The sequence below is a fragment of the Mobula hypostoma genome, chromosome 3, assembly GCF_963921235.1.
Source record: "Mobula hypostoma chromosome 3, sMobHyp1.1, whole genome shotgun sequence".
NCBI classification, from domain to species: Eukaryota; Metazoa; Chordata; class Chondrichthyes; order Myliobatiformes; family Myliobatidae; genus Mobula; species Mobula hypostoma.
In genome coordinates, this window is record NC_086099.1 from 186,036,277 (window position 1) to 186,057,479 (window position 21,203).

Below are 21,203 nucleotides of genomic sequence, written 5' to 3' on the forward strand. Positions count from 1 at the left end.
GGGAGTAAGGCAGGTTCCGGGCTTTCACGAAGTGGAAAAGCCGGGTGACCCCTGGGTGGCAAAGATCTACATGTAGGGCGTATAGCCGGTCGATCTGCGCGCTGGTGCATGTTCCCCGGGATAGGGCATCGGAGGCTCATTGAGCTTCCCAGGCCTGTACATGATGTCATAGTTGTAGGTGGAGAGTTCGATTCTCCACCTCAGAATTTTATCATTTTTGATTTTGCCCCGCTGTTGGTTATTAAACATGAATGCGACTGAGCGCTGGTCAGTTAGCAGAGTGAACCTTTTGCTGGCGAGATAGTGCCTCCAGTGCCTAATAGCTTCCACAATGGCCTGGCCCTCTTTCTCCACCGCGGAGTGCCGAATTTCAGGGCCTTGAAGGGTACAGGAGAAGAACGCCACTGGTCCTCTCGCCTGGTTGAGGGTAGCAGCCAGCGCAAAGTCGGAGGCGTCACTCTCAACTTGGAAGGGAATGGCCTCATCCACCGCATGCATTGCTGCTTTGGCAATGTCCCCTTTTATGCGGCTGAAGGCCGCACGGGCCTCGGCTGAGAGGGGGAATGTGGTGGACTTGACCGGGGGCGGGCCTTGTCTGCGTAGTTAGAGACCCATTGGGTGTAATATGAAAAGAAGCCCAGGCACCTTTTGAGGGCTCTGAGGGTGTTGGGAAGAGGGAGTTCCAACAGGGGGCGCATACGGTCGGGGTCAGGGCCAATGACTCCATTCTCCATGACACACCCAAGGATAGCACGTTGGGTGGTCCCGAATACACACTTGTCCTTGTCATAGGTGAGATTGAAAGCTTTGGCCGCTTGGAGAAATTTTTGGAGGTTGTTGTCGTGATCCTGCTGGATTTTATTCGCTGTACAATACGACCTCCATGGTGAGTGTCTGCCCCCGGACTGAGGGGGAGGGGCAAGGCAAAATCACCTTTATTCAGGGCTCAGTGGGAGGAGCCACAGGGGCAGTCAGCAGAGGGGCATGTCCAGACAGGTAACCCAGTTACAACATATATATGGTTTACCACAAGGTGATAGATGAAATCGGGAGGGGGAGGAGTGAAGTAAAGAGCTGGGAAAGAGGAAGAGAAAAGCACTGGAGAAGGGGGAAATCTGATAGGGGATCATAGAAGGCTATGGAAGAAAGAAAAGTGGAGTGGAGCACCAGACAGAGGCGATGGGCAGGCGAGGAGGTAAAGTGAGAGAATGGTGAAGAGGGGGGAAATTACTGGAATTTTGAGAAATCATTGTTCATGCCATCAAGTTGGAGGCTACCTAGATGGAATATAAGGTGTTGCTTCTCCAGCCTGTGTGGCCTCATCATGGCAGTAGAGGAAGCCGTGGATTGGCATGTCGCAATGGGAAGTAGAATTGAAGTGGGTGGCCACCGGGAGATCCCGCTTTCTCTGGCAGTAGGTGCTTGGCGAAGCAGTCTCCCCATCTACATCAGTTCTCATTGATACACAAGAGACCACACCAGGACCACTGCACACAGAAGATGACCCCAAAAGACTCACAGGACCTGGAAGGACTGTTGGGCCCTGGATGGTAGTGAGGGAGAAGGTGTAGGGGCAGGTATGGCACTTGTTCCGCTTGCAAGGATAAGTACCAGGAGGGAGATCAGTGGGGAGGGACGAATGGACAAGGAGGTCACATAGGAAGTGATCCCTATGGAAAGCGGAATGTGGGGTGGGGGGGAGAGATGTGCTTGGTGGTGGGATTCTGGTGGCCACCCACTTCAATTCTACTGTCCATTCCCATTCTGACATGTCAGTTGGTGGCTCCTCTACTGTTGTGATGAGGCCACAACTTGTATTGAAGCAACACCTTGTATTCTGGCTGGGTAGCCTCCGACCTAATGGCACGAACGTCAATTTCTTGAACTTTCGGTAACTCCCCCCCCCCCCCCCCAACCCCTTCACCATTTCCATACCTGTCTTCCTCTTTCACCTCATCACCTTATCTGTTCATCACCTCCCTCTGGTGCTCCTCCCCCGTTCTTTCTTCCGTGGTCTTCTATTCTCTCCTATCAGATTACCAGCTCTTCACTTCACCCTCCCGCTCTCCCAGTTTCATCTATCACCTACCACCTTGTGCTTCTTCCTCCCCTCCCCCAGCTTCTTGCTCTAACTTCTTATATTTTCTCCCCAGTCCTGAAGACGGGTCTCGCCTCAAAATGTTGACTGTTTACTTTTTTTCCATAGATGCCGCCTGGCCTGTGTGCATTGCTTGGAAAGGAAAGAATTTGCATTTATATGATTATTTAGCTTTTCTCCAGGGAGTTTCAGAGCTCCTTAGAAGCAATTAGTGATAATTGAAGTGTAGGCACTATTGTATATCGAGGTCAAAACTGAACATAGAAAATAAAATAGTACAGCACAGGAAAAGGCCCTCCAGCTGATAATATCTTGCCAACTATGATGCCCATTTACACTAATTCTTTCTGCCTGCTCAAGATATATATTCTTCCTTTCCCAGTTCGTTCACGTGTTTGTCTAAATGTTGCTATGATATCTGATTCAGCCACTTCTCTTGGCCCATGTACCACACACATGCCCTGTAAGTACCAAAAAAACTTCTTCCTCTCACCTGCAAGTCACCTCCCTCTGGTTCCCTTCCTCCTTCCCTGTCTTCTATGGTCCACTCTCCTACATTCTTATCCAAATTCTTAACATAGAAGGCAAACAACAGTGGACTAAGTACTGATCTCTAAAACACACTACAGTTTACATGCCTCCATTTGAACCCCCCCCCCCTCACCATTATCATCCTGTGATTTTTACCACCAAGCCAAATTTGTATTCAGTTGGCTAGCTCACTCTTGATTCCATGTGATCTAATCTGCCAGAGCAGCCAACTGTGCAAAATCTTGTCAAAAGCTTTTCTCAATCAAATTGATAGTTTCCCATGAATATAGCCATGTTGACTATCCAATTCAGATTCATTTACTTGTCACAAGTACTGCACTGTGCAAAAGTAGTCTTAGGTATTTGAAACAAGGGCCTGTAGGTCCTGGTTTCAAATGCAAATTATACTGACGGAAAATGGTTTGGGCATCCCATGTCAAGAGAGTTGGGCATTCACAACTCAATTGGCTAACACAAACATATATGTCACATAAATTCAGTGGTGTCCAGCTTTTTTGTGAGAGGACTTGGTGAAAAATGTGAATTATTTTTGGGGGCCACGCACACAGTTAAAGGTGTCCTATTGTTGCTGTTCTGACTGCCATAGGCATCTGACTTCTCATAGTGTCCAGGGGCAGAGTTCCACCTTCTTTCAGTTACCCAGAAGTTACCTCTCCATTTGCTTCGGCAGGGAGGAGCAGCTGTACAAGTGAGACAGTGAAGCTTCAGGTAATTCTGGAAGCAGTGCTTGCCACGTGCAGAGGGATTGCGCTGCTCTGCATTTCATTGAGCTGATTATAACTGGGTCCATAGACCTAACTGGTGCTGCACGGAGGTTCAGGTAAGGACATTGAGAGCAGATGTGAGCCAGACAGAAAAGTTCCACTCATTAATCACACAGTGTATGATTTCTCTCTAATTCAGTTTGACCTTTCTTACTATGGGTGTGACTGCTGACTTCTTAACTTTGGCAACATTTCAGAGTTGAATCTGGTGCTGTGCGGAGAACATCTTAACAGTGAAGCAAATGGACACGGCGGAGCGGGAGTGCATTATTCCCATTGAAGAGCTAAAACATTCAATTTCATAACTCAGCTCTTTTCTCATGGTCGATCATCTTTACCTCTTCAGATATTTGACTAACTTTCTTTTGAAACTTTTTAATGAATCTGCTTCCTTAACCTATCCAAGCAGTACTTCCACATCAGTAGTAACCAGACTGAATTTTACAGACGCAACCTTGCACCCACATTCCTCTACAACTTGCCTTCTCAGGATGCGGGAGGTTGGACTTACTGATCCAAAGAGCAAGCCTAGCCAATGACAACTATCAAATCAATGGCATGTCTGGGTCAAAGTTTTGTCAAGTATGCCGAAAGAAGCTCGGCCATGTCCTAAAAATCCACCTGAACCAAACAGAATTCCCTAAACTCACTTTTGATTGTTGGACCTGAATCCCATCGTTTTAATTAGAGACGCAGACACGAGGAATTCTGCAGATGCTGGAAATTCAAGCAACACACATCAAGGCCTGCTGCGTTCACCAGCAAACTTTGATGTGTGTTGTTTTAATTAGAGTGTGTGTTTTGGTTTAGTTTTGTCAGATCTATTTTCTGCATTTCTACAACTCACCTTTCTTTGTAGGTTGATTTGAAAGGGATCTTCCATGGTCCAAATCATATTTCAAACAGAAGAACAAGTTAAGATGCAGATATATGTATTAGGGGAGAGAGGGAAAAGAGAAGTCAGCTGAGATTACTACTCTTGAAGGTTTATGGTAACATCCCATGGCTGAAATGGAAGATTCCAAATGGACAAAGAATTATATGAGTCTCAGTTGCTCCTACTGTTATCTTTGAGTAGCTTGACAATGTAGAATCATCACTGACATTTTTCATGAAATTTGTTGGCTGCCACAGCAGCACAGTGTAATACATTAAGTAAATCCCAGAAGTTACGATAAGAAATATGTAAAAAAATAAATAAATAAGTACTGTAGTGCAAAAAGCGAGCAAAGTAGTGGGGTAAATTAAGGTCAATGATAATGTTTGCTTTTTTTTACACCCAGTGTAAAAGATTGTTGACACTGTTGGGGTAGGCATCACCTTTTGAAGGTGTTCTTAATGCCAGAGCCCATGATGGAGCTGGCTGAGTTTACAACCCTCTGCTGCTTTTCTCATCCTGTGCGTCGGTGCCTTCATACCAGGTAGTGATGCAGCCGGTTAGAATGCACAAAGGAAGATCAATCCAGGGGAGTATGGATGGGAACAAGAGAACCCTCAACCTTGGAGCCTCATTTGCCGTTCACTCCACTTCGTGCAAGGCAACTGAAACTTGAAGCTGCCAACTGAAACAAATTACAAGATACAAATAAATTTGCTAATTATGATTGGAAAGGAAATGGAACTGCAGATGCTGATTGCCTGGCAGCTGCATATGTTTTTCCAGCACTTCTGTCTTCGGTGCAGAATTAATGGATTTCAATGGCATGAGGGAAGAGAAAGGATGATACATGTTATTTAAAAAATGGTGAATTCACTGGAGTAAAGGGAGCTGCACTGATCACGTCAAATGGCCAAGGATACAGAGATAAAACTGAAAAATGAGAAGGGTACATGGAGCCCACGGTTGGGTGTTGTTCTATGCATTTATATACAGTGCCTTGAAAATGTACTCAGCTCCCACAACTATATTCACATTTTACTGTCTCGTTTTCTAAATTTAAAATATCTTGATGTAGAATTGTTGAGCTAATCTACAAAACATTGGACATCACGTCAAAAGAAAAATTTGAAAACCTGTCAATAATTACTCGAAACCAAAAATGAGAGGCTGAAAAAGTATTCACCCCTTTTTTAATTTCTGTGTTAACTTACCCCAGGAGTAATATGTTACCTTACCAACTCGCCCAATTTGTTGATGTAGAACATTGGAGGATCACATGTTTTCAATTAATTCAAAAGAATAAATACCCCCTCTCTCTGTAATGTCCAACAGTATTGAAGATTTTCATCAGACCAAACCAAAGTGAAGATAAAAGAGCGTTTAAGAGAAGTCAGTGAAATGATAATAGAGAAGCACAAATCTGGGGAAGGATACAAAGACCACCTCAGAGGCACTGATCATGCGTTGGAGCTCAGTGCAGTCCATCGTGAAAATCTGGAAAAAATTATATAACCACTGTCTAGGTCAGGTCACCCCTCTAAACTTGTTCGCCAGAGAAGAATGGTATTTGTAAGACAGGCTCCTGTGATGCCAACAGTAACGGAGTGAGCTGCAGAAGTCAGGGCCTGCAACTGGAGATGAAGTTCATGGCTCCACAATTTCTAAGGTCTTGCACAAAAAGGGTATTTATGGAAGAGTGGCAAGGAAGAAGCCCTTGCTTTAAAAAAAAGGCATATCCTTGCCCATAAAAACTTTGTAAAGCATCACTTAAAAGATACTGTAAAGATGCAGAAGGTTTTGTGGTCGGATGTATTGAGTGCCATGATTTGAAAAAAACAAGAAATGGGTTACCCTGATGCTTTCATATCCTTGCTAGGGATGTACGTCCTTTGACAATAAATTCACTTTGACTTTGACACTTGAAATCTGCTCGTTATGTAACTTCAAAATGCCAAATCAATTCATTTCAAATCATTATGCTGTGTTTATTATAAGGAAGGGTTAGCCATGCTGAACGTTTTCTGGTGTAATGAATTTCTGTTCATTGGACTTTGTGTGGCACTGCCTCTTATGCTAAAGAACTTTTGAATAGTGCAGCTGATGAGCCCGTTAAAGCGATTGCCAATTGTTCCAATTATTTTGCAGGTATATTTGTTTCATGGCAACACAAGGTTCTGGAGTGGTTTTTCTCTCCCTCAACATTTGTTCAAAGCTATCATAAATTTTACTGAACATGGGTGTGTTCCTATTTTACAGAAAACTTTAGAGGTTATGTTTACAAATTAGTGCTCCTGCAGCAGGGATTTGCCATTATTTTTAACAGATAGAAAATCAGTGGAGCACGCCCTTAAGTTTCCAACATTCATTCCTGACATGCAGAAAGTCACACCAGAAGCGCAAGTTCTTAAAATTGCTCTCATCTCAAAATGAATGCATTAATGAAAAACAGTTTTTCCTGAGTGCTCGAATACTAAACCGAACTGAACCTGCTTAGCAACCCATACGCCAGAGTTCCAAATACACCAGTGGAAAATTTAATTTAAACAATACAGTTTTATGTTGCAACACACATAAAAAATGCTGGTGGAACGCAGCAGGTCAAGCAGCATCTATAGGAAGAGATAGTCTCTTACTATCTCTTCTTTCAGTTAGTCCTGACGAAGGGTCTCAGCCCGAAACGTCGACTGTACCTCTTCCTATACATGCTGCCTGGCCTGCTGCATTCCACCAGCAGTTTTTATGTGTGTTGCTTGAATATCCAGCATCTGCAGAATTCCTTGTGTTTGCAGTTTTATGATGAGTGCCTTAGTAAAGAGTTTACTTGAAGAGTTTTTCCAAGAACTATTATTGTAGTTTTGAATGTGGCTGATGGGTGATGCATTGCAAAATCGTTTTAACTCAGAAAATGTTAAAACTGAATTTTGGTCTCTGCTAAGTTTGCATTAATGTTTCACTGCTAATGCTAATGTAATGGTTTCTCTGCAGCTGCAACGTTTGGGTTATGGCTAGGAGATAATGGAGTTTGGTATGCATGGGGTTAGCCAATCAGGACATGCTGTTCTTTCTTGTGTGTCTGGGAGCCGGGTTTTGTCGAGGAGAGATGAAGAGGGAAGATGCGAGTTGGGAAAGCTGGTAGACCACTGGATGGAGTGGACTGGGATCTGAGGGTCCGAAGGTCGGGGACGTTCGGAGGAGATCGGTGGTGGAAGAATGACTACTGAGTGAGCTCGAACTGGAACTTTGACTTTGACCTATGCCCTTTTTTTTGTTTTGTTTATTTTCATTACTAACCCTATAGTCAGATTAAGATTCATAAAGTTCTATCATTTAATTGCATATGGTGTACTGTGTTGTGGGTTTGTAACTGGGAGTACATTACACAGCATCTACACAAATGTGATTACCCAGTTTGGCGGGGCCAAAGGCTGATTCCCTAGATGAACGTGAGCTGGGCGAGCCTGAGGGTTACACTTGCTTAACTAACTGCAAACAAGACACTCCATTTGACCTTCATAGCCCTGATTTTAGGTGGAAAATATCATTTATACTTGCTATACTTACCAGTATTGTTTCTGGGTGGTGATGAGGAAGCAGGACATCAGAGTCCATACTTCAGGTGTACTTAGATCAAACCGTTGTTAACATTTTACTGGCAAGTACCTTTGAAATTCAGTAGAGGAAAATGGGAAAGCATTGTTGGAGCAATTAATCATAACATTTTGATCCAAAATTACATTTACATAGTTAAATATTTTCCAAATGTTTCTTTAGAAATTTTCAGAAATAAGAAATCAACAAATCTGAATAAGCACATTCCAGAATACAGAAAGTATATGATCTCAGAGTATCAGACCACTTTTGGCCACCATTTGGTATTTATATATTTAAAAAACTGTATTAAAAGAAATGTTGCGGACTTGCAAATCCAATACTCTAAGGTTCAAATAAAGGCAGTAGCTGATAAACACATTTCACCACTGGGAAGTTTGACACGCTCACATTTAGTGCACTGCATTGACATATTTAGTCCAATAACACCTTTCCATGAGTGCTTCCAAAATATTAGCAAAGGAGAGTATTGTAAAGTAGTAGAACATTAAATTATGAGACAGAGCCTGTATCCACTTGAGTCTTAACTGCTGGTTCTCCATAGCTCCATTGCTGAACAAGTGCTAGAATGCAAAGTAGCAATGTGGTGTAAATTACAAGCTGCTCAGTAATTATGGAGACACTTAGAGATTGCAGATGCTGGGATCTGCAGCAAGAAACTGGAACAGAGAGTAGATACTGTAAAAATTCCATAATTCAGGATAACGTGTGGAGACAAAAGGCCAGTCAGTGTTTTGGGCAGTAACCCTGCATCCAAGAGTGTGGAGGGAAAATAACCGGTATATGGAAGTGAGATGGGGGCGGGGGGTAAGACTGGGCTGGTAGGTGAATATTAGGAATTACCTCTCTTTTTATAAACAGCAAAAGCTATTAGGTGTTTTCTTGGCATTCCAGAGAACTATTCAGAACCCGCATTTCAATTTGATGATAATTTTTTAAAGACTGGTGTGATACAGCACAGAAACAGGCCTTCTGGTTCAACGAGGACAATGAGGGGAGATTTGATAGAGGCATACAAAATAATGTGGGCTCTAAGGAGGGTAAATGCAAGCAGGCTTTTTCCTGAGGTTGGGAGAGACTAGAACTAGAGGTCATAGGTTAATGGTGAAAGGTGAAACATTGAAGGGGAACCTAAAGGGGATGATCTTCACGCAGAGGGTGGTGTGAATGTACTGAAATGAGCTACCAGCAGGTTGGATTGCAACATATAACATTGCAACAGAGGCTTGAATAAGCACATGATGGGTAGGGTGTGGAGGGCTATGGTCTCGGTGCAGGTCAATGGGACAAGGCATAATAACAATTCACTATGAACCAGTTGGATTGAAGGACCTGTTTCTGTGCTGTAGTGCTCCATAACTCTATATCCATGCTGAGCCTTTTTCACCAGCTGCGCCCATCCCACGTTCCACATTACAACCACATCATTCCATGCCTTGCCTAAATAAGTGCCTGTCCAGATGCCTCTTAAAGCTTGTAATTGTATCTGATTCCCCCACCACCTTTGACAGCGCATTCCAGTTTTAAAATAAACTTGGGCTTCAGACAACTCCTTCCTCTCACAAACCTATGCACTCTTATTTTTATAACATCATAATTGAAATAATGTTTCCCTTTTAATAGATGTAGTTTTTTCTCTTGCTTCATTACAGAGTAGCCTTTTATAATTACCTTTTGAATTGCTCCAGTGTAGGTGGTGTACCTCCAGCTGCTAAGGTCCTAAGCTCTGGAATATTTTTCCCTACACATTTTACTTGCTTCTTCTAAATCCCTTCGTAAGGTCTTTCTTCTTGGCCCATACTGTGCCCTTAAAGTGCTTTTAGTTAAATTTCATTGAACGTTCCTGAGATGAACCTTGAGAGTTCTTAATATGTTTTTCCCAGCTCAGGTTAGGTCAAGTAATCTCAGAAAAAGATTTGCACTATGTTTGCTGGCTGGATCCAACAGTATGAAAAGTTATGGTATGATTAAAATATGATGTAGTTAGTGCAGCTTGAAACTTTCTAGGGTGGCATTCTGTGGACATCTCCCATGGTCCAGTATTGTTTTGAATCTGTCGTACTGATCTATATTAATCAATTCATTCTAATTAAGGTCTGAGATCTGTACTCACCTGCTATTAATCTACTAGTTTATATTTGTGATCTCAACCGACAGTTGTCAGAAACCCAAGTTGACCGGGCAGTACCTATACTTAAAAAGAAAAGTGTTCCCGGCCAGAGTAAGGTGATGGGGGGCAATTTCTAGGGTGTTGCCATTCAGGTCCCCAAGATGCCAGATTAGAATTTCTATCTGTATTTGAAACAAAGATGAAAATGTTGGAAATGTGAAAGCCCTTCCTCCACCATTGGCCATTTTTTCCCGGGGTAATACTGCCAGCTCTCTGAATGCTTCCTTGTTCAAAATAATCCTTTCCGAGACTTGAATATGTTTTACCATTTTGCAGAAATGTTTCTTGTGGATTCCACCTGCCTCCTTTCCAGTGGCCCAGGATCTACGTGGTGGTTTTGTTGGTCCAATAACAGCAATTGGACCTTGAATGCACCACATCACAGTCTGAGGATTCTGACAGCCATATTTCTGATGATATTTATGATGGAAAATGGAGTAAATTAAGGTCAATGATAATGTTTGCTTTTTTTTACACCCAGTGTAAAAGATTGTTGACACTGTTGGGGATAAGAAAGTCTGTTAAAGTGGAGTAAGGGGGTTCTAATGCTGTATGGTTGCATTGATTGGACCCAGCTCCCTTTAAGAAAAATGGCCAATTAGATCAGTAGCACCAAAAGATATTAGTTTGTGTTAGTGTAGCTGCATGGTGCTGGTGACCAACCTAGACAGGATTTTCAAAACCTCGCAGTATGCCTGTTGTGTCTTCTGCCAGCTGGTGAAGTCTGTCGTCCTGCAGCGAGGGCATTGGAAATAACCATAAATACAGAGCATCATGTCTCCTTGCCCCCCCCCACCCACATTCCCTCTACCCTTCCACCCCTTTCTCTGCCTTCTTTCTTAAACATTTCTGCTCTTTCTGAACAATTTTCTCTGTTGTTACACTCACAGACTCCCTCTGCATTCTCCCTCAATGTCACCCTGTAATCTCCCTCTGGTCTCTCTGTGCATACTCTCGCCTTTTTCCTGAGCCTCTCTCACTCTCACTGTCACCCTGATCATATCCTTACACTCCCTCTTCCCTCTCACCCTCATTCTGCTGTCTCTCCCTCACTCTCCATCGCTGTCATGTACACTTTCCCTTTATGTATTCAGTCAGTTTCCTTTCTCTCTTATTTTCATTTTTACAGGTTTCACTCACATCAAGGGCAACATTATCGAGAAACTTCACTTAAAATTCTGATGGATGTTTTGAAATGCTGAATGTTCAGATTTACTGAGCCTTGTGATCGCTTCCATTCCGTATATTTTTACTGCTGTGAAACTTTCTTGATGCTGAGAATGGAAATCCATTACAAATGGATAGTTCATATGTTTGCAATCAGATGATGAGTTGTATTTTCATCCAACATAAGCAACATTAATCATTTAACGTTGAGAGTAAGTGCAGAAGTTCTGTTAAGCCCTATTGAGATTTCTTCCTCACAGTTAAATGTTTAGCTCATAGCTCAGATGGTCAAGGTGCTCTTTAAATTCCCCAGTTCAGGACTCTGGGCTGCCACAGATTCTATAGTGCGCAGATGACTGTTTTACCACCACACCTTGGATGGGTTCCTGTCATCTTACTGTCTCCCTCTGTCAACTGTTGCCAAGATTTCTCCTTTTGGAGAAACAAAATCATTGCCAAAATCCACATCTCTTGTTTGAAATTTCTTCTGAAATGTCTAACTCCCACACTGGGCTTCCAAACCTTCACCATCTCAGCATTAGCCTTAGTTTGGCCTTCTTGGATTCCCTGGCTTCCTTGAGAGCGCACCAGTGAAGAAACATTTCTGATGCTCCATTTAGTCATCAAACTTGTTTTGAAATCAAAAGGACGGTGTGTACTGGAAAGTGAAAATAACATTTAAGGCAACATTGCCTTATGAGAAGGTTGGACGCAAGCAAAAGGTTTGCATTTACTGCCATCTGTGAGTCACCCAAGTGTGACTTTGAGGTAAGTGCAAGCTTATCTTCTACTTATCCGTTAGTAATTGATCCAAATTGTAATGCTGAGGTTCTTTGTGGTGACACACTATGAGACAGGAGTCTCCACCCCACAAAACTGCAGACAAAAGTTTGACAACTTGGCAATCCAGTCTCTGCCAACTATCAAACCTACCAAGGGGCTTAGAATCTTTCCAGATTTCTGAAACATTAAGAAGCTAATAAGAAATAGAAATGAGCTTGGCTGTTTGGCTCCTCATGCCTGTTCCGCTAATGAAGAAGGTTACAGCTAATCTTTTCCCTTCATGAAGATTCCCTCAATTTCCCCTAATATCAGTCAACCAGTGATATCAACACAGGACTTTGCAGCGAGTGGTCCCGGGTTCGAATCCGTCCATCTCCTTGTACACTTTTAATTCATGCTGGATTGGGAAAAACTTGGCCTCGGGGAAGAATAAGATAGATGCTAAATAAACAGCAAGGTTACTGCCTGATGTATCACAAGGTGCAGAGAGGAACAAAATATCCCCTAATATTTAAAATTCTATCCATGTCTCAGGTACGGAATTTGAAAATTCATGGATTAAGAAATTTCCTCTCATCTAATTCCTGACTGCTGGTAACTATGACTCCTTGTTCTGTGCACTCCAGGCAGTGAGAGCACTGCTTTTAACCTGCCAAGTATTGTAAGAATTTGACATGTTCCTTTGAGGTCATCTTGTCTCTTCTAAATTCTCAAAAGTTCAGGCCCAATCCATGTAATTTCTCTTCATAGGATAAATCCAGAAATCAGTCTGGTGAATCTTTATGACACACCTATTGCATTAACATCCTTCCTTAGGTAATGACACTAGATATTCACCATATTCCTGTTGCTGTCTTCTGATCACACTAGACAATTTTACTTAGAGCGCTTGGAATGAAAATACTTTTCCCTTCCTAAAAGTTTGGCTATCTGTGTGCAGGGACGCACTTCAGTATGAATGGGCATTACTTCAAAATAAACTTTTCATTTTTCTACCAAAGAGGGTGACTTCACATATTCCCACATTCCTCTGTCATGTCCTCACCCATTTACTTAGCCTCATTATGCCCCCTTTTGCTTCCTCATTGCAAACCTCCCTGGCACTCAAAATCATCAGCAAACATGGATTACATTTACATATTGTGGATAGCTGGTGTCCTGACACTGAGCTGAGTGGCATTTCACTACTCACTGGCTTTCACCCCAAAGACGATCTCTTTATTCTGCCAATCCCCAAACCACACTGATATGTAAAGGTCCAGAAAATACTCAATCTCATCCAATTTAACTTTGTTTAGTACTGTCCTACAAACATCTTCCAAAAAGAGATGCTGCCTGGCCTGCTGCGTTCACCAGTAACTTTGATGTGTGTTGCTTGAATTTCCAGCATCTGCAGAATTCCTCGTGTTTACGTTCCAAAAATGTAATTGTTTTCCCCCTTATTCTGGTAGTTACAATTTCACAAAACTCTGAACAGATTTGTCTTTTGATGTAGACTCTCCCCAATCCTATTATTAATTTCATTAATCATAGATTCTAGCAATTGTCCAATTGCAGATCTGTAGTTTAATATTTTCTTTCTCAATCCTTCCTTAAGTAGTCGGGGTATATTTGTTACCTTCCAAACTCCATTGTCACCTTTGAGATACAGAGAATCAGATCTTGGGGGATTCATCATCAATCAGTCTGATTAAATTACAAAACTATGAAAATTAATTTGACAGTTAAAAAGAAAGAGTATTAAATTACAACATTTTAAATCACTGAAAAAAAAAACTTTAAATAAACTTTATTTCTTTAGCGATACAGGGCAGAATAGCCCTTCTGGCCTTTGAGCTGCACTGCCCAGCTTCCCCCGATTCAACCCTCGCCTAATCATAGGACAATTTATAATGAGTAACTAATCTACTAACTGGGATGTCTTTGGACTGTGGGAAAACCCATGCATTGCATTCCATGGGAAGGGTGTACAAACTCCTTACAGAGGACACTAGAATTGAGCTCTGATCTCCAACGCCCCAAACTGTAATGGCATCGCACTAACCACTACGTTACCATGGCACCTGAGTACTTTGAAAAGTATTAGCACTCATCTCCCAAGTATCTTTTCCTCTCCAGTGGAAAAGATTGTGTGGTATAGCTCAGCGAGCAGATTTTCTATGAGGAGTCTGCCTTGAGTTAACGGCAGTAATGATCGGCCAACAATTTTGGGACTTAGAAGGAATGTTTCTGGTTCATTATGGAACTGCACTGCTTCTCAACAAGTTCCACCATCACTAGTGTTAAAATCCGTGTCAAAATCCTTAACATTTTTTTTGGGTAATTCACTTTCTTTTGTTCAAGCTACTGTATGTGTCTACAAAGCATAATACGTAGCTCTAACTAGAGAAAAATCAAGAACTGATTTTTCACTGAGTATATTCTTTATTCTACTAAGAATGGGATAGATTTGGAACTGTGAAATAATAAGCCTTGAATGTAGAAATAATACTTAACGTTAGATTCTGGGATAAAGATTATTTTTTAGAATTAATTTTTATACTATTATTCTTTGGAGAATGCCTCGAAATGGATCATGCCATCCCCATTTTTTAGTGTTAAATGTGTGATTTAGTCACTTCATTATGTTGTACTCTGCAGTGCAGATTATTACACTGAAGGTCACACAATGAGAGGAAGAGCACAGAGCACGGATGCTGGGTTTAGACTGCGATTAGTGAGGGAAGTATGCTTCTAAATTAAAAGCTTTAATTGAAAACTGCAATTGATGTGGATAGCATTGGATTTCAGAGCTTATTGTAGATTCTTGGCAACTTGTAGTCTAGCTATAAAACATAAATTAACACCTAGCATTGCTGGAAGTATTTGGAAAATATGAATTTCTGCCCAGATTATTGCATCGAATTGACTATAGAGTTCTCTTAGGCCTTCTCTTAATTCTTCAGCTCCTTGAAAAAATACTCTTGCCAACTAATAAATCAAGTGGGCATAGGTTTAAGACGTGAGAAAGGAGTTTTGAAGGGGATATGAATGGAAAACATTTTACACAGACAGTGTTTGATATCTGGAACTTGCTGCCTGAGATGGTGGTAATTGGATACCATAAGACCATACGACAAAGTACAGAATTATACCATTCGACCCATTGAATCTGCACCACTATTCAATCATGGCTGATTAGTTATCCCTCTCAACCCCATTCTTCCACCTTCGCTCCATAACCTTTGACACCCTTACGAATCAAGAACCTGTCAACCTTAATTTTAAACATACCCAATGACTTGGCCTTCATAGTTGTCTGTGGCAATGAATTCCACAGATGCACCACTCTCTGGCTAAATAAATTCCTCCTCATCTGTCTTCTAAGGTGACATCCTTATATTCTAAGGCTGTACCCTCTAGGTTCTAGACTCCTACACTATTGGAAGCATCCTCTGTACATTCACTCTATCTAGGCCTTTCAATATTCGATAGGTTTGAATGAGATTTCCCCCCCCCCCCTTCTCCTAAACTCCAGCAAGTGCAGGCCCAGATCCATCAAACGTTCATCCAATCACAGCATATGGGAGACATTATGACAGTCGCTACAGGCCTAAAAGGAAAATGGGATAAGCGCAGTTGTGCAAAACGATATGGACCTAATACTAGAAAATAGGATTTGCGTGGAAAGGCAGAAAGATCAGCGCGGACATTGTGGGCTGAAGGACTCGTTTCTCTGCTGTTCAACTAGTATCTGCAACAATTCAATTCCAATTGATTCATGTTTGCACAGAATTGCTTCAATCTGTAATCAAACATCTCAAAAATCTGATTTTTACTTTTTGACGTGCAACATGCGAATATTTCAGGAAGTGAAAATTCCACTTGGACCAGAAACCCTTCTTTTCAATTAGTTTCTAGGCAAAGCAGCACCTTTATTCTGGGCAGCCTAGATTGCACCTTGCATTTATTTAAACTCCCCTTTGATGTCATTTTCTTCTTTCTGTCAGTTGTGAGGCTGGAAGAGACAACAGAGGGAGGGGGTGACACCAAAGAGAGATTTGTAAACCAGTATAAGAACTTTGGGCAGCAAAGCTGAAATTGCTTTCCATTCTCTCCACAAATTCTGGTGTTGGATGACTAAGCATGAAATGATGGAGGTTGAAGTGTTCTAGTCCATTAGTCAGACAGACATTGAGAATTTCAATAACAGATTAATGGAGACAGTTGTAGAATCATTCAGTTTAATGGAGAAGGTATGATGTTATCTAGGTGATAAGGTGAATTTCTGGTTTGTAGCTTATCTTAGTATTTAGTATTACACCAAAATTGTGAACAGTTTGGTTCATCCTCAGTCAATTGCCAGGGAGAATGATGTAGAAAAGAGTCAGCATAGAAAAATGGAGTTTGTGGCAGTGATTGATGGAAATGCCCTCGATTTTGCTAATACTTTATCAGAGGAGATTTCTGCCTGATCATTTTGGATATCAAACAAGCAGTTTGACAATTTAGAGATAGTAGAGAGGTCATAAATAAAACTGAGGTGATAAAAATCTGCTTAGTATTATGATGTGCTGGTGTGGGTCCAACCAACAAATCCATTGTTGTGTTTAGGCCATACAAAATGAAATATAGGTTATTTTCCTTTTGGAAAGCGTCAGCTGTCCACGATGAGTCTCGAGACCTTTCACTGGTGTACATTAACATATAAATGAGAGCATAAATTCCCAGGTGCAAAGATATTATATTATCTCACTAAATCATCATTACTTTAAGTGACAGTTTCATCTTCTAACATAATGGGTCTTCTGTAATATATTAGGTGAATTGTTCCCTAGTAGCTGTAAGGATGAGTATCTCAATGTTCAAATTGAATTAGACAGAGAAATTTTGGAATGATTCCAAGAAAAACGAGCTGCTTTTTTTGTCGTCTTTATGAAACAACTGTAAATATGTGATCACCTGTAAACTTTAAAAGATGCAATATTACTTTTAGTGGTGTGTGCATGTAATTTAAAACAGTTTTCACTACTGAGAAAATTATATTTTCTGATGTTTCTTTTTGTAATTTTATGCTTGTTATATTTATGGTTAACTTTTAGATGTTAAAAATCTGTGTGTATGAGGTGAGGAATAGCAGAAAGGCAATTTATCTAGTTCCTAATTTCCATATTGAATAAGGTAATAATATTAAATAAAATAATATTTACTAAGCCCTGGCTGAACCATGACATCTGCAATCTGCTGAAGGCCAGATCAGAGGTGTTCAAGTCTGGCAAGCAAGGAAGTTACAAGAAGTCCAGCTTTGCTCTCTGGAAAGCAATCTCGCAGGTGAAGTGGCAATTCCAGACTAAACTTGAATCATCAAAGAATGCTTGACTGCTGTGACAGGGCTTGAATGTCATAACCTCTTCCAAAGTGAAATCAAGGGACATCAGGACAAAAGGGCTTCCAGATGAGCTCAATGCCTTCAATGCTCACTCTGACCATCAAAACATGGAGGAATCTTCACATAGTTCCACATTCCTGTGATTTCAGTCACTAAGGCCAAACTGAGAGCGTCTTTCAGGAAGGTGAACCCATGGAAACCACCTGGCCCCGATGGGGTCCTGGCCGAGTACTAAAGACCTTTGCTGATCAGCTGTGTGGAGTGTTCACTGAAGTCTTTAACCTCTTGCTTCAGCAGTATAAGGTAGCAACGTGGTTCAAGCAGGCTTCAATTATACAGGTGGCTAAAAAAAAAATGTGATAGCCTGCCTCAATGATTATCATCCAGTAGCACTTACATCCACTGAGATGAATTGTTTTGAAAGGTTGGAGATGCAAATTATCAACTCCTACGTGAGAGGCAAATTGGATTTGCTCCAATTTGCCCATCGGCACAGTAGATCCACAGTAGATGCCATCTCATTAGTGCTTCACTCATCTCTGGAACATTTGTACAGCGGAGGTGCATGCATCAGGATGCTGTTTATCAACTGCAGCTTGGCATTCAATACTATCTCTTTAAAAGCTAATCAATAACCTTCAAACCTGGTCCTCAATACCTCCTTGATCAATTGGATCCTTGATTTCTTCACTCACAGCTTTGAACTTTATCACTAATGGCATAAAAAAAAATCAAAGTAATGATGAACTTTTATAAAATTCTGCTCAGGCTGCAACTGGAATATTATGTTCAATTCTCCATATGATCTTGTATAAGTTCTACAGGTATTAAGGAGAATCGAGAACAGATTTACAGGACTGGCTACTGGGATTGGGAACTTTCATTACAGAGATAGAGAGGCTGGAACTGTTTACTTTCAAGAAGAGAAGGCTGAGGGGGGCCTAACAGAAGAATATAAATTGATGTGGAGCCTGGCCAGATTGGATGGTTAGTGCCATTCTCGTTGACGGATGATCTGAGGACTGGAGGTCACAGTGAAAAATAGAGCAATGTTTTATTATTGGAATCTGGAATATGCTGCCTGCAGATGTCAAAGCACAGGTTCTATTGCAGCCTTCTGTAGGCCATTGGATAAATATTTGGTGAGAATTTGCAAGATAGCAGTCAAGCAGCTGGGAGTGGGGGGGAGGTAGTTGATAATTTGCACTGATAGAGAGCTGGCATGGACAAGTGGTTTTCTTCTTTGCTGTAGCCATTCAATAATTCTACCATTAAGCATTTCTGTATCAGAAAGAAATTGTATGTTTTAGGGGCAGGCTTTCCTCTGTGCTTTGCAATTTCATTTTACCCAGGCATGGGGCAGGGAAAAAAGAAAAGAGATCTTCACGTCCTGTTGCATCCCATCAAATTCCAGGTCTTCCTGAGGATTCATAACTGGAGCTGGATGTTTATAGTAGGTACTATACTGAGATCGCTGTATATGTCTGCATGTTTATAGTAGGTACTGTACTGAGATTGCTGTACTGTATATGTCTGCATTTTCCTAGAGTCTCCCTTCACCAGTCTGACCCACCAATCATAACTGGAAGCTCAGGCATGTGTGGCTGGGAAGTGGGTATGGTGGCATTATGAGAAAGTGTAAATCTGTACTTTCTCTTTGAACTACGTTATCTTCTTCACTTCTTGCCCCACATGCTAGATCCCAAAGAAGATACGAGGCTCTTGTCACTGTCTATTATTGGAAGCCATTTCTCAAACACAGCCCCAACTACAGATGTTTTCAGTCCACTCAAATATTCCTGAAGGAGGAAAGTGCCTTCACCAATTTCCTCATGTCATTTCACAATTATTTCTTTTATTTACCTCATCAATCATTTTAACATTATGCTTTCACTGTTACCGCAGACCAGGGGTTCCCAATCTTTTTTATGCCATAGAGCCTTACCATTAACCCCTGGGTGGGAACCCTTGCCCTAGAATAATAAAACATTATCCTTCAATAAGTGTATTTATTTACTTTACTTTGAGCTTTTGTATATGTTTTCTTGTGATAATCTCAGTTTTAAAAATGAATAGTGAGGTAAACATTGTGGGCCCTGCTGATCAGATCCGATTTGCTGCTGTGGCAGCTTAGTCAGAGCGAGTCCACTGTCTTTGCAACTTGTTCAAAACAAGTCCACTTCCTGTTGGTAACTTGGTCAAAGCAAGCTTTCTTTGCTTATCTGACGCAGAAAGAAGCCCTGCACGTTATCCTTGCACATATTTCTTGTTGGTGATCAGTCACAGCATTGTTAGTTTTATTTTCCCCACTGAGAATAGAATGCTGGCATATAATTCTGCTCAATTTTTGATTAAAGCAATCTGGTTAGTTCATCTATGTATAAAATTGGTCTTGCCCCTAGGTCTAAGGAAACCTTTATATCCTCGGAAATGAGTGCATTGCAAAACCATTTAGTTCTGCATACTAGGAATCAACAGGATGCTTGATCACAAGACTGGACCTACTGCAGCTTCAAACGGCTGAATCTTTCTTCCCAAAAAAAGTGTAATTCCAGCAGAGGTGAAATGCAAAAAGAAAATCTCAAAGTAAACCAATCTCAAACCCATCCACTTCTGATCTTAAAGACTTTTGATTAAACAATGAACGATTAGTCAAGAAACTGTTGGCAAGTTGGGGCAGAATGCTCTTGGCATACTAGCCTTCAATCAGGGCCCTGAGTTGGGATGTTATGCTGCAGTTCTACAAGATGGCACTGGTGAACCATGGGGATGTTCTACAGCCTACATACAATACTTCTAAATATACCTCTTTTGAATTACTCCCTCTGCAATCTGCAGCATGTAATTTCCCTTTAAGCAATATACTTTTAAATTGATTTAATGATCTACAGATTTCATGACCTTCTGAAGGACTCATCAGACTTAACTCTCAAACAAGCACCTTTAAGCAGATAAAGATTCATTGCCATAACTGGAAGCAAGACAGGAGGAGTGGTGGGGGAGCTCCAGGACAGGCTGAAACAAAAGGAATAAGACTCCCCTCTACCCACCATCTTGTTAGCAAATATGCAGTCACTGGAGAGTAAAATTGAGGGCCTGAAGGGAAGATCGATGTATCAAAGGGAAATGAGAGATTGTAGTATTCAGTGATTTACTGAGACATAGCTTCTCCCAGCATGCCAGATATGATAATCAGACCCGTTGACTTCTCAGTGCACAGGATGAACCAAACTGCTGGATTTGGAAAAGGGCAATGGTGGTTGGGCATTTCATGATAAACTCTCTGTGGTGCTCCGATGTGGCGGTTTTGACGAACTTGTGCTCCCCCTGGCCTTGAACACCTAACAGTCAAATTCCATCCATTTTATTTTCCAAGGCAGTTCTCGTCCATGATTCTGACCGCACTTTACATACCACCAGCGGCCGCCCATAATCAAGTGCTTGAGATACTGCACCAAACTAGAAACAATCCATCCCGATCCATTTCATATCATAGTTGAGGATTTCAATCAGACTTGTTTGAAGAAACCCCTGCCCATTTACCATCAGTATATAAGCTGTAGCACCAGAAGTCCCAACACATTAGACCACTGCTATACTAAAATAAGGAATACCTACTGTTCCATGCCCAGACTACATTTTGTGAATGTGATCACTTGGCTGTCCTCTTAGCGGCAGAGATTAAAGAGCAAGGACAACATCCAGGGATTAGGACAACAAAGAGATGACTGTGGGAAGCAGAGGAGCAGCTGCAGGATTGCTTCGAGTTGGTGGACTGGGCCGTGTTCAAGGACTCATCTGTGGATCCGATT

The 21,203-nt window shown here is 41.5% G+C and overlaps 1 protein-coding gene across 11 annotated transcripts in view; it reads left to right on the top strand.

Moving 5' to 3' along the window:
- The window catches only part of LOC134344445 (sickle tail protein-like), a 706,462-nt gene that overhangs the window by 577,110 nt on the left and 108,149 nt on the right, over positions 1-21,203 (top strand). Inside the window, exon 1 of one of the 11 annotated variants that reach the window (XM_063044255.1) lies at positions 7,257-7,515. The exons of the other annotated variants lie outside the window; for them this stretch is intronic. The gene's annotated coding sequence lies outside the window, so the exon portion shown is untranslated. Of the gene's footprint in view, positions 1-7,256; positions 7,516-21,203 lie in introns of those variants that run through there. 11 annotated transcript variants of the gene reach the window in all.